Source organism: Homarus americanus, unplaced genomic scaffold (assembly GCF_018991925.1).
Source record: "Homarus americanus isolate GMGI-L3 unplaced genomic scaffold, GMGI_Hamer_2.0 scaffold3051, whole genome shotgun sequence".
Taxonomy (NCBI): domain Eukaryota; kingdom Metazoa; phylum Arthropoda; class Malacostraca; order Decapoda; family Nephropidae; genus Homarus; species Homarus americanus.
In genome coordinates, this window is record NW_024738170.1 from 1 (window position 1) to 7047 (window position 7047).

Sequence of the window (7047 nt, forward strand, 5' to 3'; positions counted from 1 at the left end):
TAACAACCACGACTATGATTATAACAACCGCGACGATGATTATAACACCCACGACCATAATTTTAACAACTACAACCATGATCATACCCACGACCATGATTATATCAACCACGACCATAATTATAACAACAACATCCATGATTATAACAACCACGCCCATGATTATAACAACCACAACCATAATCATAACCACGACCATGATTATAACAACCACGACAATGATTGTAACAACCACGAGCATGATTATAACAACCACGACCATGATTATAAAACCACGACTATTATTATAACAACCACGACTATGATTATAATGACCATGAATACATTATAACACCCACGACCATGATTATAAAAACTACTTACTCATGATCATAACCACGACCATGATTATAACAATCCACGACTATGATTGTAAATAACCACGACCATGATTATAACAACCACTTAATAATGATTATAACAACCACGACCATGATCATAACAACCACGACCATGATTATAACAACCACGATCATATTTATAACAACCACGATGATGATTATAACACCCACGACCATGATTATAACAACTACGCCTATGATCATAACCACGACAATGATTATAACAATTACGACTATGATTATAACAACCACGATGATGATTATAACACGCACGACCATGATTATAACAACAACGACCATGATCATAACCACGACCATGATTATAATAACCACGGCTATGATTGTAACAACCATTTAATTCATGATTATAACAACCACTTAATTCTCATTATAAAAAGCACGACCATGATTAAAACAACCAAGACTATGATTATAACAACCACGACCATGACTATAACAACTACGACCATGATTATACCAACCACGAACATGAATATAACAACGAAGTCGATGATTATAACAACCACGACCATGATTATAACAACCATGACCATAATTATAATAACCACGTCCGTGATTATAACCACCACGACCATGATTATAACAACCACCACCATGATTATAATAACCAGGACCATGATTATAACAACCACGACCATGATTATAACAACCACGACCATAATTATACCAACCACTTACGATGATGGCAATACCGACCATGATTATAACAAATAACGCACTATGATCATAAATCACCAATTCATGAATATAATAACGACGCAAGGTGATTGTAGCAACCACGACCATGATTATAACAACCACGACCAAGGATTATAAAACCATGACTATGATTATAACAACCACGACTATGATTATAATAACCACGAATATGATTATATCACCTACGACCATGATTATAAAAACTACGATCATGATCATAACCACGACCATGATTATAACAATCACGACTATGATTGTAACAACAACGACCGTGATTATAACAACCACGACCATGATTATAAAACCACGACAATGATTATAACAACCACGACTACGATTATAACAACCACGACCATGATTATAACAACCACGACCAAGATTATAACAACCACAACTATCATTATAACAACCACGACCATGATCATATCAACCACGACCATGATTATAACAACCACGACCATAATTAAAACAACCACGACCATGATTATAACACCCACGACCATGATTATAACAACAACGACCATGATCATAACCACGACCATGATTATAACAACCACGACTATGATTGTAACAACCACGACCATGATTATAACAACCACGACTATGATTATAACAACCACGACTATGATTATAATAACCATGAATATGATTATAACACCCACGACCATGATTATAAAAACTACGACCATGATCATAACCACGACCATGATTATAACAACCACGACTATGATTGTAACAACCACGACCATGATTATAACAACCACGACCATGATTATAAAACCACGACAATGATTATAACAACCAAGACTACGATTATAACAACCATGACCATGATTATAACAACCACGACCAAGATTATAACAACCACAACTATCATTAAAGCAACCACGACCATGATCATAACAACCACGACCATGATTATAACAACCTCGACCATAATTATAACAACGACGACCATGATTATAACAACCACGCCCATGATTTTAACACCCACGACCATAATTATAACAACTACACCCATGATCATAACCACGACCATGATTATAACAACCACGGCCATAATTATAACAACCACGACCATGATTATAACAGCCACGCCCATAATTATAACAACCACGACCATGATTATAACAACCACGACTATGATCAAAACCACGGCAATGATTAAAACAACCACGACTATGATTATAAAAACCACGACGATGATTATAACATGCACGACCATGATTATAACAACAACGACCATGATCATAACCACGACCATGATTATAGCAACCACGACTATGATTGTAACAATCACTCCCATGATTATAACAACAACGAATATGATTATAACAGCCAGGACCATGATTATAACAGCCACGACTATGATTATAACAACCAAGACTAGGATGATACCATCCACGACTATGATTATAACAACTACGACCATGATTATAACAGCCAGGACCATGATTATAACATCCACGACCATGATTATAACAACCACGACTATGATTATAACAATCAAGACTGAGGATTATACCATCCCACGACTATGATTATAACAACCACGACCATGATTATAACACCCACGAATAAGATTATAACAACCACGACCATGATTATAACAACCACGACAATGATAATAACAACCACGACCATGATTATAACATCGACGACCAGGAATATAACAACAACGACCATGATTATAACAACCACGACCATGATTATAATAACCACGACCATGATTATAACAGCCACGAATACGATTATAACAACCACGACCATGATTATAACAACCACGACCATGATTATAACAACCGCAACTATGATTATAACAACCGACGCGGTGCAGCCGACCATGATTATAACAACCACGCCCATAATTATAACAACCACGACCATGATTATAACAACCACGACCATGATTATAACAACCACGACCATGATTATAACAACCACGACCATGATTATAACATCCACGACCAGGATTATAACAACCACGACCATAATTATAACAACCACGACTATGATTATAACAACCACGACCATGGTTATAACAACCACGACCATGATTATAACAACCACGACCATAATTATAACAACCACGACCATGATTATAACAACCACGACCATGATTATAACAACACGCCCATAATTATAACAACCACGACCATGATTATAACAACCGACCATGATTACCAACAACCACGACCGCCCAGTTATAACAACCACGACCGCCGTTATAGCAACCCGACGCGATTATAACAGCCGCCGACGCAGTTATAACTTAACCACGGCCATGATTATAACAACCACGACCCATGATTATAACAACCGGCCGCAAATTATAACAACCACGACCATGATTGCGCAACCACGCCCGCCAGTGTAACAACCACGACCATGATTATAACAACCACGACTATGATCATAACCACGACAATGATTAAAACAACCACGACTATGATTATAAAAACCACGACGATGATTATAACACGCACGACCATGATTATAACAACAACGACCATGATCATAACCACGACCATGATTATAGCAACCACGACTATGATTGTAACAATCACTCCCATGATTATAACAACCACGACTATGATCATAACCACGACAATAATTATAACAACCACAACTATGATTATAACAACCGCGACGACGATTATAACACCCACGACCATAATTTTAACAACTACAACCATGATCATAACCACGACCATGATTATATCAACCATGACCATAATTATAACAACCACGACCATGATTATAACAACTACGCCCATGATTATAACAACCACGACCATGATCATAACCACGACCATGATTATAAGAACCACGACAATGATTGTAACAACCACGAGCATGATTATAACAACCACGACCATGATTATAAAACCACGACTATTATTATAACAACCACGACTATGATTATAATGACCACGAATATGATTATAACACCCACGACCATGATTATAAAAACTACGACCATGATCATAACCATGACCATGATTATAACAACCACGACTATGATTGTAACAACCACGACCATGATTATAACAACCACGACTACGATTATAACAACCACGACCATGATTATAACAACCACGACCAAGATTATAACAACCACAACTATCATTATAACTCCCACGACCATGACCATAACAACCACGACCATGATTATAACAACCACGACCATATTTATAACAACCACGACGATGATTATAACACCCACGACCATGATTATAACAACTACACCTATGATCATAACCACGACAATGATTATAACAACTACGACTATGATTATAACAACCGCGACGATGATTATAACACCCACGACCATAATTTTAACAACAACGACCATGATCATAACCACGACCATGATTATAACAACCACGACTATTATTGTAACAACCACGACCATGATTATAACAACCACGACCCTAATTATAAAACCACGACAATGATTATATCAACCACGACTACGATTATAACAACCACGACCATGATTATAACAACCACGACCAAGATTATAACAACCACAACTATCATTATAACAACCACGACCATGATCATGACAACTACGACCATGATTATAACAACCACGACCATAATTGTAATAACCACGACCATGATTATTACAACCACGCCCATGATTATAACAACCACGGCCATGATTATAACAACCACGACTATGACCATAACCACGACAATGATTATAACAACCACGACTATGACCATAACCACGACAATGATTATAACACGCACGACCATAATTATAACAACAACGACCATGATCATAACCACGACCATGATTATAATAGCCACGACTATGATTGTAACAACCACGACCATGATTATAACAACCACGACCATGATTATAAAACCACGACTATGATTATAACAACCACGACTATGATTATAATAACCACGAATATGATTATAACACCCACGACCATGATTATAAAAACTACGACCATGATCATAACCACGACCATGATCATAACAACCACGACTATGATTATAAAACCACGACAATGATTATAACAACCACGACCAAGATAATAACAACCACAACTATTAGTATAACAATCACGACCATGATCATAACAACCACGAATATGATTATAACACCCACGACCTTGATTATAACAACTACGCCTATGATTATAACCACGACCATGATTATAAGAACCACGGCTATGATTCTAACAACCACGACCATGATTATAACAACCACGACAATGATTATAAAACCACGATTATGTTTATAACAACTACGACAATGATTATAATAACCACGACCATGATCATAACAACCACGACCATGATTATAACAACCACGACCATGATTATAACAACCACCACGATGATTATAACACTCACGACCATGATTTTAACAACTCCACCTATGATCATGACCACGACCATGATTATAACAACCACGACTTTTGATTCTAACAACCACGACCATGATTACAACAACCACAACCATGATTATAACAACCACGCCCAAGATTATAACAACCACAACTATCATTATAACAACCACGCCCATGATTATAGCAACCACGACCATGATTGTAACAACCACGACTATGATCATAACCACGACAATGATTATAACAACCACGACTATGATTATAACAACCACGACGATGATTATAACACGCACGACCATGATTATAACAACAACGACAGTGATCATAACCACGACCATGATTATAACAACCACGACCATGATTATAATAACCACGAATATGATTATATAACCTACGACCATGATTATAAAAACTACGACCATGATCATAACCACGACCATGATTATAACAACCACGACTATGATTGTAACAACGACGACCATGATTATAACAACCACGACCATGATTATAAAACCACGACAATGATTAAAACAACCACGACTTCGATTATAACAACCACGACCATGATTATAACAACCACGACCAAGATTATAACAACCACAACTATTATTATAACAACCACGACCATGATCATAACAACCAGGAATATGATTATAACACCCACAACCATGATTATAACAACTACGCCTATGATTATAACCATGACCATGATTATAACAACCACGACTATGATTATGACAACCACGACCATGATTATAACAACCACGACCATGATTATAAAACCACGACTATGTTTATAACAACCACGACTATGATTATGATAACCACGACCTTGATCATAACAACCACGACTATGATTATAAGAACCACGACTATGATTATAATAATCACGAATATGATTATAACAACCACGACCATGATTATAACAACTACGCCTATGATTATAACCAAGAACATGATTATAACAACCACGACTATGATTATAACAACCACAACCAAGACTATAACAACCACAACTATTATTATAACAACCACGACCATGATCATAACAACCAGGAATATGATTATAACACCCACAACCATAGTTATAACAACTGCGCTTCGCCAGTTATAACCGCGGCCATGATTATAACAACCCACGACCGCCAGTTATGACAACCACGACCATGATTATAACAACCCGACCATGATTATAAAACCCACGACTATGTTTATAATATGCGACTGTATTGATTATGATAACCGACCTTGATCATAACAACCACGACTATGATTATAAGAACCACGACTTTGATTATAATATCCACGAATATGATTATAACACCCACGACCATGATTATAACAACTACGCCTATGATTATAACCACGACCATGATTATAACAACCACGACTATGATTATAACAACCACGACTATGATTATAACAACCACGACCATGATTATTAAACCACGACTATGTTTATAACACCTACGACCATGATTATAAAAACTACCACCATGATCATTACCACGACCATGATTATAACAACCACGACTATGATTGTAACAACCACGACCATGATTATAAAACCACGA